Raw genomic sequence first — 14,989 nt, 5'->3', positions numbered from 1 at the left:
TATAACATCATCAGCCTGAGACAACAGTGCTATCTACATCATCACTGTGTCAACATATACAAGCATATAGTCTTACTTGTATAAAGTGATGAAGTCTCTCATAGGATCATAGTGTAAGTGGCCGTGGTGGTGCAGTGGTTACTGTTGCCACCTCACAGCAAAAGGTTCTCCAGTTCAATCCTCAGCTGGGGTTCCTTCTGTGGAGTCTGCATGTCTTCCTTCTGGTCACGTGGGTTTCCTCTGGGTGCTCCGGTTTCCTCTCAAAGACATGCTGTAGGTGGATTGGACACTCTAAATTGGCCTTGTGCATGTGTGTGCCTTCTGTGGAAGGTTGGGTGCTGGGCTGGCAACTCAACACTGTAAAACTCCACTGCCAATTATGTGTGGACAGGTGATCTGCTGTGGTGACCCCTAACCAGGAAACGCCAGAAGAAGATCTATTAGCCATCAAGGAGCTTGATTTGCTGTGTCTAATGATGGAAGCTATGGGTTCCTGTATAATGTACCCATCCAGTACTTTTTTGAAGGTATGATGTGTAGGCGGAGTTTATGTGAGCAGGAAATCTTATTCAATAGTTCTGTGAATCTTTTGAGTTATGAAGTTGTCATGTTTTACAGCATAGTTAATATTAATCCTTTCTGAGAACGACTGTCCTTTTGTAAGTGGGTCACAAGGGAGAGTTCTAGGCAAACGTTTTCAAGAAGGGTAATTTCTGGTATACCATTCATGTGACTGTTAAGTGTTTTATGAAGGGACATGGCATTATGGATGCAAAGGCAGTCCATTGAAGGTGAGTGGCCAAGGTACTAGATGTTTTATTTATGGAGTAAAGGCTTTATTAAACCACCTTTTCTAGGTTGGGTGTTTTTTTTTTTTTTTTTTTTTTTTTTTTAACATATTCATTTGGTGTATTTCTAAAGATGTTAAGGACAATGCTCAGATGCTATCTGTATATTTGGTAAGGCAGGTGCTAGTAAATTTTGATGTCTGTAAAAAAAAAGTAAAAACAGAAGTAGCCCTCAAAATGAACCTTCAAAGAAGGTTGAAATTTCTGACAAGTTAGGAATCCTGCTTGTACATATTGTGAAGGACTATGTGTGCACCTCAATTATGATGGCTTAATTTATCTTGAATTTGTGAGTTTATATATTATTCCATCATGAGATATGATACAAATGCTTTGCCTAGATCAAAGTTAAGCTGCAGGGATAGAAAACCCCTCACCCAAGGTGATGGTAACTTTCTCAAGACAAGAAAACGCCATATCACTTTTAAAAAATGTTAGTTTTTGTGAATGATTAGCCATGATTACTTTGAAAAGCACCAATAGATAACTGGACTAGAATTCTGGACTTTAATTGTAATAAATGCAATGCAAATTAATAAGGCTTGGAAGAACGAGAGCCAGTCAGACTTAGACACTGATATATGACATCACTTCTTTAAAAAAAACATGGTCTGTGTTCGAGGCAAGAAGGCAAGCACACAGAGAAGTCTAAAGTTAATTCAGTGCCTTCTTTTGTAGACATAAGTGAAAAAGCATTTCAGAAACTTCTTAATTCACAAACATTGTTTTACCTGGAGATGATTTGATTCATCACTCACCTCTGGGAGCTGCATCAATGTTTTCTGTGCTTATATGTTACAACTTCACACAGGTTGATTTTATTGCTAAAATAACTCTTGATAAGCATAGTTAACATGGAAAGAGGCTGGGATTCATGAAGGAAGGGGAAGAATCTCAACTTGCATTGCTTAGATGTGCTGAGCTGTAATGCTCTGGCATTTACTGATTCACATGCATACACATTACCAGTAGTGAAGTACTGCACTAAGCTAGAATGTTCTTAAGAATAAAACACTCAACTGGAGTGGTGTGCACTGATTAGTTCAGTGCACTGCCTACCTGCAATTGGCTGTAGCAGAAGCACATAGTAAAACCCAAATACTGGCAAACTTTCCCAAACACTGCATACACATACACAGTGAAATAGCATGTTCATTCTGTCAACAACAGATATAGACAGACAGACACACACATCCATGACCTCCCCACTCATACACATCACAGGCTTCATTTGGCAGCTATCATCATCCCTGCAAGACACACGCATATATGCACTCAAAAGAAACATTCATGTATATACAGTTACACCCACTCACACCATCTCCCTTTTCCTCTCTCACATCAACACTGACGTACACACACACACACACACACACACACACACACACACACACACCCACAAACATCCATTCCAGACAGGCATACACTTATGCATTACCCTGCTCTATGTTCTCCCATTGAAATGCATAGATGTTTGCTGCTAATTAGCACTGTTCACGTGTGCATTTTATTCACTGCTGTGGCAGGCATGCTGCACGATAAGGACATCTATGACTTCCACTCTCTGTAGATGTCCTTACTAAGTGGCATAATGGGCTGCTTATGGTTCGTACTAGAACCCCCCCCCCCCACAGACACGCACAGCAACTATGGCATTAACATTTGGACAAAAACTCCCACTGCTCAGTAGGTTATAGCCATGTTGCTAAGCAGCAACATGTCTGTGAATTGGGTCATTCTTGCTTAGCATGCATGGCACTTTTAGTGGATATGTGTACTAGGCAACCTACCTTTGAATCCCACTAACAAGACAATGGGTTTGCATACTCTCCTGCTGTGAAAATGACCAAAAAAAGGACATTGATAATTTTAAGATATGGTTTATCACTGACTGCCCCATTGCATATGTATGCTTATGCACAAATAAAAGAATCTTAATTAAATAAAGAAAACAGTTCTAAATGTATTTTACCTCATGCTAGTACTAAACAGCCACAACATTACAATTTGTTAGCATCCACATAATGGAAGAAATACCTTGAACAGCAGATGGCAGGGCTAAATTTCATAAAACATTTTTCTCAAAGCCACAGAATCAGAAAAACACAATTTTAACAGCTATTAATGGAATAAAGCTGTCAATAACTAAAATGAATGTACATAAATGTTTAATACTTAGCTAGTAATCATACGCAAGTAAATATTCTTAATTTGTTTAAACCTTCTTGTAATGTTGTGTCAGTACCAAATACATGGCTAAAAGCTCCTCCCGGGATTCATGAAACTCGGCGCAAGGATGGTTTTAGCCTTGCGCAGAGCATCCTCATTACAGATGGTGCAGCAGCGCCATATGAATATTTATGAGTGCACACTGCCTCACCCCCGACATGCACAGGAAACGTGTGCAAGTGCAGAGGGCATCTTTAATTGCTCTACGGAGGAGGCAACATGCCCCCACAGTTGCACAACCTACTATGTTTACTATTAGAGCCCGCATCTAATAGGAAGCAATTAATTCAGTTTACGTGAATACTGAAATGTATGCTAAGCATACAAGAGTGTCCACGAACACTGAAATAAAGTCAAAGTAGTAAACACACAAGCACGTAACGGAATGTTGAGCCCCGTCCCTAGAACTTTCAGAATTAGATTCCCTGTGTCCCTATTTTACATTTGTATTGCTTCAATATCGAAGGTGTAAGCAAAGTGCAGCATGTTTGCACGTCGCTGCCCCCTGCTTAGTGTAGCTTACACATTAAAATCAACCAAATAGAGAAAAACATGTGGAATTAACATTAACGTCAATAATGTAATGGTTAGAGCAGGCATGTACAATTTGAGCCCAACTATAGCATATATCATTTTCCATGTGGAATGTCGTTTTGCTGTATAACCTACATAATAACATGTAAATGTGAACTGGAGTACCGTATGAAATGTTTAACTAATGTCATGCAATCAAAGTGGTAGTGTTATATTGAATAAGGCACTAGTAAGCAGGTGTAAGCACAAATAAGCAGTAGTAAACATATATAAGTACCAGTAAGCAAGTCTGAGTGTGCTTGCACGGGTGTAAGCAGTGCCCAGCATAGGAAATGTATATAATTATGTAGATTTATGTGCATGTGTATGTACAGATATATAATACATATATATATATATATATATATATATATATATATATATATATATATATATATATATATATATATATGAAGAATGAACGCCATGACAATAAAGCATACAAAAAGAATGAGAAGGGAATCAACAGCAACCACAGTATTATTTAATGCTGTCAGTGTATGTCATATCAAGATGGGCAGGGGTGAGCAAAACAATGCTACTCACACCACAGGCAGGATACTACCAGTGGGAGTAACATTACCGATCTGCTAAGTCTACTTTACAAACAATCACAGGGTAGTCTCTGGTGGGACTACTCAAAAATTGCTAGGATGGTTGGACCGCCGATCATTACACAAGCAAGGGCAGGTATGTTCAAAGACTAAATGGTGGGAGAGCCTGATAATACATGGGTTGGGACAACATACATGTAGGGCCCCTAATGCTGGGGAGAGGGCAATGTGTGGAGGTGTGTCATGGCTGTGATAGCAACTAGAAAATGCGTGGTTTGTGTGTATGTCAAACTCGGGTAGGGTGGAGGAACTATGGGTATGAAATTATGGATCCAGGTGTGTCAGGGTTGGATGGCCTGGTTCTAATTGGCCCACCTCGTGGAGGACAGCGAGTTCGTTATAAGTATATATGCATACACACATGCATACATCTGCGTGTAGAAATACATTCCCTGTAACACATTCATTCCTTTCGTAGACATAAATAACATGAAAGTTCCCCTACAAACCTTGACAATAGATAGAATAATAGTATGTGCATAACAGGGAAGGGACAAAACTGCTAAAATGCAGAAGTGTGTACAATGTCTGAAGTCAGTGCTGTTCTCAAAAAATGAAATGTGAGGACTTTTTCACACATGGAATCATTCCTGTGATCTGCGTGCTACGGCAATGCCAATCACTAAACCAGCCCTAATTGTAAAATAATTTCGCCAAACTCGTAAATTATTAGCTCTCATGTGTAACGTGCTTTACCACATAGTCATACCTATTAATTTATTGTAGTGTCATGTTAACGGGAGTAATGATGTAATGAACTATAGAGTCTAATCTTGAAATAAAGACATGTGTGTCCCGGGGGGACAACCCAAAAATTGCGAATAGTGTCCTATTGGTCACTCATTTCACCAATGTTTGTGGACTAAAAGTTTGGGATGTCAGAGGATACATGGAGTGAGTCAATCCATAGGATGGGTCTACAGGAGTAGGGAGTGGCCAATGTGTAGTGGTGTGGATATACCGTGTATCCAACTGGAGAATGGATGACTGCTATATTAGTGTAGTGTTGGGGTGGGTGTTTGGGGAACCAGGAGTCATGGGTATATGGGTATATATGCAAATGAAGCAACACAGCAATAGTGTAGTGGTTAGAGCATCGGCTGAATGAACAGACATTCCCGTTCTGAATCCCACTGCAGCACATACCATTTTCCATTGGTAATCTGTATATGAACATATTTCGACATCTGTCTGCTGTATAATCTGCATAATAACAATTAAAAGCGAACTTGAGCGAAGTGTCAGTGACATAATCAATAAAGCACTAGTAAGCAGGTTTAAACATAAATAAGCACCAGTAAGCATGTTTAAGTGCATCTGCGTGGGGGAATGCATTGTCTTACATAGGGTTATCACCTGTCCCACTTTGTGAGGGACAGTCCCTCTTTGGCCAGTTGTGTCCTGCAAAAATATTGTAAGAATGGCAACTGTACTGAAATATTAGGGTAAAATTATTTCCTATATTTTCTGTAATAGTTGCATAAAACAGTTATTCTGTATCTGAAACACCTAAATGTTATAAGAAACAGAATAAGCAACTAAAATGCTACAAGAATAAGCTTTTTTTTTTAGGCATAAAAGTGAGGTTCTGTCCCTTGTACTGGCCGTGGGTATGTTTTGGCCTGCAAAATCTAATATTTGTACCACAATTGTTCCACTTTGGCCATCTGAAAAGGTGGCAACCCTAGCCTTACAGATATATAAATATATATATATATATATATATATATATATATATATACATATATCTATATATATATATATATATATATATATATATATATATATATATATATATATATATATATATATATATATATATATATGTATATATATATATATATATATATATATATATATATACATATGTATATATATCTATATAGATATATATATATCTATACAGATATATATATATATATATATATATATATATATATATATGTGTGTATGTGTGTGTGTGTGTGTGTGTGTGTGTGTGTAGATATACACAGATATACAGCTATGATAGGAAACAGCACACAAGAATAATGACATATGTTCACAGCTATGCCAATGGAAGTGAGGGGCCCAAGCAAGAAAAATGTAACATGTAGCATGACCTTCTCCCCCCCCAGCCAGACAGAGGAAGCATACACACAAACCTGTAAACAATGTAAATAGTGCACTGCTCCCTAGACCACAGGCAGGATATAACCGGGGGGGGGGGGGGTACACAGTGCACCCATGAAATCTAATCTTGGTACACAGACACATGCGTCCCTTGTGGGACGCCCCAAAAATTGACATATAACCAAAAGAAGGTGATACGCAGACCATTTTGGCTGGGGTGTGTACATACCCAAAATACAAGGGTGGGAAAGCCTGATGACCCATGGGTCAAGACAACGTATGATATGGGTTCCGTGAAGTGGAGAGTGGGCAGCGTGTAGTGTTGTGTTCAGACCCAACCAGCACCCAGAGTAAGGATGGGTGCTGTAGAGGAGGTGAGGGTGGGGGAACTATGGGTAGCTAGTTATGGGTCTAGGTGTGCAGGTGTTGGCTGATGTGGGTCTGTATGGACAGCCCCAGGGATGTAAGCAAAAGTGTTCATTGGGGAGAGGCATCTCTCAACAAGCAGCCACACCTGCTACGAGTCCCACTGCAGCAAAGTGTAATCTAGATGGCAAGGAATGGAATAACCAGATGTAGATGTATATATGCAGAGGTATGTGTGTGTATATATACCCATAGCTACATGGAAATATACCTCTCCCTCTCTGTAGTGCAAATGTATACATACAGAGACAGAATACATATGCATACCCACATATAGATATATACATATGCAGACACCCATGCACCCATATGTCGTTAGATATATATAGACAGCAACATATAAATATATACATGTGTGCATACATATACAGATATATCTGTATATAGTAATGTATATATATATATATATATATATATATATATATATATATATGTGTGTGTGTGTGTGTGTGTGTGTGTGTGTGTGTGTGTGTGTGTGTGTGTGCAAATATAATGTATATAGCTAGGATATGATACAGCAGTTATGAATTACTTATGTTCACAGGCCGTGCATATGGGGGTGAGGGGTCCAGTAACAAATGTGTAACATGTAGCGTCAACCCCCCCCCCCCAAGCTAGACCAGTGAAACATACAGACACACAATTAAAGTAAACACACCACTGCTTCCCAGACCACAGGCAGGATACTATCAGTGGGAGAGACCTACCAGATCTAATCTTGAAACAAAGACATCAATGTCCCTTGTGAGACACCCCAAAAATTACTGATCATTGGAGTCAGTTCCTGTCATGAGTCATCAAACCAGGCTGTAGACGTACACGGACCAGTAAGTTGCGCAAGCCTGATAACCCATGGGTCAACACAACGTACAACATGGGTCCTGACATGCGGTGAGTGGGCAGTGTGTAGTGGTGTGGTTAGACTCCACCTGCACCCAGAGTAATGATGAATGCTGTAGAGGAGGGCAGGTGGGGGAACTATGGGTATGCAATTATGGGCCTAGCCATGCAGGTGTTGGCTGGTACAGTTGTATTAGGACCGCCCCGGGGATGTAAGAAATATTCCGAAATGGGCAGAGCTTACGCCCATACCTCTCAACCCCTAAGAGCAAATCCACTGGACAGTACATAAACCATTGGGGGATCAAATAGGGACCATACCTCTCAACTGTCTGTGATTTTCAGGGACGTCCCTGATTTTGACTCAAATTTTAACTCTGTCGCTCTTAATCCCTCCTAAAACTAGTGACTTTTGGAGGAAAGGTGGTGAATTACACTTAATGAATAATGACAATAATTAAGTGTTATAAACTCTTTTTACTTCAGAAAATGTGTATTAATTCACATGCTCTGATTCTGTCAATGTTTAAAGGTAATAGCACTAATATTTTAAAAGTGTCCCTGATTGTTCCTGAGTGTTTCTTAGCTTGTCCCTGATTCAGATGAAAATTGTTCCCACTTGTTTGAGAGGTCTGATAGGGACAGAAAGCACATATTCTACTTACAACCTTAGAAAGCTGATAGAATAATAGTTATGCATTAGCATGACTCAGCTGAAGGATGTGGGGTCCTAAACCCAATTACTTGTCTGTATTTAATGGTGTCAGTTCCCAGGTATTTGCCAGACAGGTGCAGATTGTAAGAGGAACACACCAATGGTATGAAGCAAACCCTGGCCAGGCCGCAGATTCCGTACAGTTGACCTGCATGCTTACACCTAATGGGCAGCCATTCCCGACATGGGTCCCGCCGCAGCACAGTCCAGTTTAAATGGTTAAGTACGGTGTGACCATATGTGTCATTGCATAACACGCTACACAACACCTACAAACACATGGTCACAACACCCCACTGTAGGCATGTAAGCCGATGTAATAGGCATCAGAAGGTATTATCACCCAAGGGTGTGAGTGTCAGATGCAAACACCAAATGCAGTGCATTTGCAAGTGCAGGAGCAAGCGGGTGTAAGCATGTTTGGGCGCCGGTATGTGAGTATCAAACTGGTGAACCAATGTAGAGGCTAACTGAGTGTAAGAAACTGTATCAGTGTAAGAAACTGTATCCAGAGGTTAGCATTGCTTAGCTCCGTGCAAATCCGCGCACATCCACTCACAGCTGCTTTAAAGTGCCTTAATCACTCTGTACCCAACAGCTCGTGTTCTGGCCTGCAACAAAATAACCAGCTTCTGCAAGGCTAGAACTCTGGACCCTGTACCTCACAGTCACAGTATTAAACCACTACACCATGATAGCAATACATGTAAAGGAGGTATCATCAAAATAATCCTCACAACAGGAAAATCAAATATGTGAACTGAATCTATGTACAGTGTAATGTGCTATAACCTGCCACAGACCATAAATATGTGAATTGGAGTACTGCAGTAAACATAGAGTTGAGGTGTCACTGTAATAAAGATATAAAGTCCCCAGGACCCCATACAGTGTATGTACACATGAATGACGGATACCAGACACATATATAACCTGTAATGAGTAAGATGTCATTGACAAAAGGCAAATATAATGCTAGATAACCAATAAGCAATGCTAACCACAGCACAGCCCAATTAAGTAATTATAAGCAATGTGTAGGAAAGCCAATACAATATGCCCACAGGTACACCTCTTTAAGCAGTCCCAACCTGAAGTAAGCAGGTGTGCCCATAGCTTATCCTTTTTGAAACCGGCCAATTATGGAAAAGTGTGGGAATCTGGCCCTACTTAAACTGAAGAGGTGGGAATATGGCTCATAACCGGTTGTTGCATCCCCCTGCAGGCAGAATGGCTGGAGTGGGAGAAGGCACTCTCTTTAGAGCGCAGCGCTGGTGCATCCAGGAATATAAATTCATGGTATGGCTCCTGGTAAAGCACCATGACAGTCTCATCCGTGACCTCACTAGCACCACAGATATCACCCGGACTGGTGAGCAGGTCAGGTGCCATCATGCAGACCTGAAGCGGCAGAGGGGGTTGTCCTGGAACAGTGGCTCCAGGAAGTAAGGCAGATGCAGAATGCCCCAGAACCGAGTAAGTACTCCTTCCACTACATAGTTAATAATTGCCTAGCTTATGTATACTATGGATAGGTATGGCTAAATATCACTGTACTTCTCTGAGAGCTGCAGATTAGCGTGCTGTGAACCAGGAAGCCTATGATGCTAGGCTGCAAAGGATGCATTGTGAGGCAGGTTAGTAAATAGCCTGCATGTACTGTCATAAGAAATAAATGTAGGAGCCTCAGAAAGTGTTGTCCCAGTATACAGAATTGTGTAATATGCTGCGAATAAAGGTGTAACCCCTGCATTGCTTCTGTTTACTCTGCAGTCATATGTTGTTGTATTGTTGCAGTTATTAAATAGTACTGTTGTAGTAAGCAGTGTTACCCACACTGTGGTATGCAGATAAAATGTTTATGAAGTGCTGTATAACAATACTAAAAAAACACCAGGAAAGAAAGACGAAATCCACAATATCTTGTTATTAACCGCTTTCGTTTTTTAATAAAAACTTCTTCAGAATATACATCCATAATAAATTAAACCCTTTTTATACAAATACACGCCTTCATAATTAATGACATCATAATGAAATTACTTAAATTGAATTAAGTTCAGTTGATACAACCCCATTGAGGCATCTAAAATATTAAATACATTTTTACCATATTACAATAAAATAAAAACCATAATAAATACACTATATTATGTTCAAACCACAAAGAATCCCTAGTTTATTGTCACTATTATTCAAAAATAACCTTCAGATTTTAATCTGAGGGTGGAACTCATAGATGTATTTGTGTTTAAACCTGGAAAGGATGTTGCATTAGTTTTTAACTGCCATCTTAGTTCCCTATTTTCCAAAAATCATTAAGGGGACCACCTCTATCTCCAACTGTGACTTGTTCCAATACTGAAAATCTAAAATCATGTCCCTCATTATTGATAATGTGCACCACCAAAATATTTTTTATATCTTGTTTTTTAATATCGTAGAAATGTTGATACATTCTGCTCCTAAGAGCATTGATGGTTTTACCGATGTAAAAACAAGAACATTGCGTGCATGTCCCTATGTAAACAACAGCCCTGTTATTACAGGTGAATTTTTTCTTATATATATATTTACCATAATTTGGGATAAACAACTCTGTGCCTTCTAAAATATATTTGCACTGCAGACAAAAAACACATTTAAACATCCCCTTGGGCCCAGAGTGAATTTCTTGTACCCTCTCCAGCATGTTTTTATAGTGGTGTCCTTTTTATAAACAATATTAGGTTCTGTTCCCACTATGTCCAAGAATTCTTTATTAATATTAAATAAATTCCAGTTACGTTGAATAATGTTGCTTATACTTTTAAACTGCTGATTATATCTAAAAATACCAGCACTATGAAATGACTTATTGTTCTGACCTTGAGAACTTTGCATACCTTCAACTGAACTATTAGGACCCTTACCTAATAGTGGAAAAAATATACCTTGTTCCCTTTTAAATACCACCTCCTTTAATGTATTTTCTACAAATTCTAAGGGATAACCTCTACTAACCAACATACCTTTAAGAATTTCTATTTGACCTAAGAACTCACAGAAGTCTGAAATCATTCTTGCTAGTCTAACCCCTTGTCCTTTTATTAGTGACTTCTTCTGATATATAGGGTGAAAGCTGGAAAAATGTAAAAGTGTGTTGGAATAAGTAGGTTTCCTAAAAATTGTCGTTTCAAAACAACTTTTCATTCTATTTTTACTTATAGTAATGTCTAAATAATTAATTTTCTCATCCAAAATAGTGTGAGAAAATTCCAAAAATCATGTACTAACACCAATAAACTCAAGGAATTCGTTTAACATATCCTCACTACCATTCCATAGGATGACTATGTCATCCAAATATCGCCCATAATATTGCCAAAGTTGTGCATATTTACTGGTGAATATATATTCCTTCTCCCAGAATGCTAAGACTAAATTAGCAAAGATGGGTGCACAAATAGCCCCTATGGCTACACCTTTACATTGTTTGAACAATTGTTCTTGAAATACAATAATGTTAGTGTCCAAAACTAACTCCATGAGGCTCCTTAATGTAAGAATCCTATCATGCCCCATCTTAGTATACTGACATAAATATGAATAGAACCATTCAGTTCCAATATCATGTGGGATAACAGAAAATAAATCTTTGACATCAATTGTTACAAAGATTAAACTATGATTATACATATTTTTATTAATTTTCTTAAGTAAGTCCCACAAATCCTTGACTATCCAATTACAGTCTTGTAAAATGTTTTTAATTGAATGTCTATAAAACTGGCAATATAGTATGTTTTTGAAGCCTTTGTGTCAACAATGGGTCTGAGGGGGGGGGGTTGTTGAGATCCTTATGTACTTTTGGTATACCAAAAGTAGTAGGAATTTTTGGATGTTTAGCTGTCATATAAGACCATTCATCAAATGTGATTTGTCTATTTAAGAGAAGTTCTTCCAACATAATGTCCACTTTCCTATATAATATATTTTTCTCATTCACACTCATCTTACAATATGTAACAGTGTGAAGAAACGATAGCATTCTATCAATATAGGAATTAGTGTCCATTATAACTAATCCTCCCCCCTTGTCCGGTTTTATAATTCTAATCTTGTTGTTATTACATAAATTTTGTAGTAATTCCAACTCTTCCTTTTCCAAATTATTTTCGTCATAAGTTGTCCTACTACTATTCTTAAATAACATGCGGATATCATAGTCACACATTTTTTCAAACATCTGCACAATGGGGCATAGTGGGGGATTAAAAGTACTGGATCTTTTACATATATTGTTATTACTATTAATATTAATATCATGTGGTCCTTCTTTGAAATAAAACTGAAAATTCAGCTTTCTTGTATACATCTTCAAATCTATTAATGCTTCATCTACATTCCCTCTTTTACTTGGCACAAAAGACAGACCTCTTTCAAAAATGTTTGCTATACTTTTATCCAATATACAGTCACTATAATTATACATTTTAAAGTCACCATTACTGTTGATAATAATCTGGACAGAGGTGTCTATAGTGTCCCTTAAAACATGTGGGACTTCTAAAATGTCATTCACTGTATTCAATATATTTATTTCTGTAAAACCATTTTCCAAGAAGAAACTTTCAAATATATCTAATACATTCTTCCCCTCCCCCTGCCTCTGTTGTTGTAATTCAAATGATGTTGTCCCCTTCCCCCTCTCTGGTTCCTGATCCTTTCGGATCTCCTCAGAGGGGGAAACTCTAAAGGGTCCAAGCCAAAAATATTTTCATCATCATTAAATCCATTAACATCACCAGGTTCCCCATCAGGTACATGACTATAATCCTGGTACTGATTATAATTATTAAAAACCTTCTTTTGACTTAAAGGGGGTGGAGGGTATGCTCTCTGTTCAGCATACTCCTTTTCATCCCTTCTAAGCTTTTTTTCTTTTTTATACTTTATATCAGAGATAAACTGATCAACATTCTTAAATATATTATCAAACTTTACTTTATTAAACTCAAATAATAAGTCAGATTGTAAAATGTTATTCGCCTGTTTAATTCTGTCATTTAGTTTTACCATTTTTTTATCATTGTCAGTAATAAGGCAGTCCAAAACTTCACAACCATGCCGATTAAACATTGCAATCAGTTCCACATGAAGTTCTGAATTTTTAACCAAACCTGACGGGTATCGCCATAGTCGGAGTCCTTTTGGCACCAATACTCTCCGTTTACACTCGCGTAGATAGCTATTTTCTAATTGCAGTTTTCGATACTCAAAAGTTAAACTTTCCAGGTCGTTGAGCTGCTCCTGAAATGAGCCATTGTTGTCCCGATGTTTTGATGGTACAATACCCCATTCACAGTCCCCTTCTAGCCATTGGCTTAGGGTTTTCCGTCCATTATAGGCTAAGCTGCTCTTAGGTACGCTTCCATTAGGGGAAAACCGTTCATCCTCCCTCACTGAACCGTTTTCTCTTCCTCGTTGTTGCCGTTGTGCTGGTGTGATGTCAAAATTACTCGACTCGTCCCCTGCGACACTTTTGTAGGTCCGACCGGGACAAGCCATTTGTAGTACCTGCGAGCCTTCCCTTTCGCGTTGAGTAAGTTTCTCCATAAGGGAAACCAAATTTCCAACTGTGCAGTTAAGGTGGTGCAAGGATGAGGCCAATAAACCAAGTGTGGGTGGATCTCCACCATCTACTCCTTCCATAATCTTCAGACAAATAAAAATCAAAATCACAAACAAAACTAAAAAAATGCCAGGAAAGAAAGACGAGATCCACAATATCTTGTTATTAAGTGCTTTTGTTTTTTTAATAAAAACTTCTTCAGAATATACATCCATAATAAATTAAACCCTTTTTATACAAATACACGCCTTCATAATTAATGACATCATAATGAAATTACTTAAATTGAATTAAGTTCAATTGATACAGCCCCATTGAGGCATCTAAAATATTAAATACATTTTTTACCATATTACAATAAAATAAAAACCATAATAAATACACTATATTATGTTCAAACCACAAAGAATCCCTAGTTTATTGTCACTATTATTCAAAAATAACCTTCAGATTTTAATCTGAGGGTGGAACTGATACATGTATTTTCCAGCTTTCACCCTTTCACCATATATATCAGAATAAGTCACTAATAAAAGGACAAGGGGTTAGACTAGCACGAATGGTTTCAGACTTCTGTGAGTTCTTAGGTCAAATAGAAATTCTTAAAGGTATGTTGGTTAGTAGAGGTTATCCCTTAGAATTTGTAGAAAATACATTAAAGGAGGTGGTATCTAAAAGGGAACAATGTATATTTTTTCCACTATTAGGTAAGGGTCCTAATAGTTCAGTTGAAGGTATGCAAAGTTCTCAAGGTCAGAACAATAAGTCATTTCATAGTGCTGGTATTTTTAGATATAACCAGCAGTTTAAAAGTATAAGCAACATTATTCAATGTTACTGGAATTTATTTAATATTAATAAAGAATTATTGGACATAGTGGGAACAGAACCTAATATTGTTTATAAAAAGGACACCACTATAAAAAGCATGCTGGAGAGGGTGCAAGAGATTCACTCTGGGCCCAAGGGGATGTTTAAATGTGGTTTTTGTCTGCAGTGCAAATATATTTTAGAAGGC

Source organism: Protopterus annectens, chromosome 5.part1 (genome assembly GCF_019279795.1).
Source record: "Protopterus annectens isolate FY-2018-M chromosome 5.part1, PAN1.0, whole genome shotgun sequence".
Classification (NCBI taxonomy): Eukaryota; Metazoa; Chordata; order Ceratodontiformes; family Protopteridae; genus Protopterus; species Protopterus annectens.
This window is presented reverse-complemented; position numbering follows the sequence as displayed.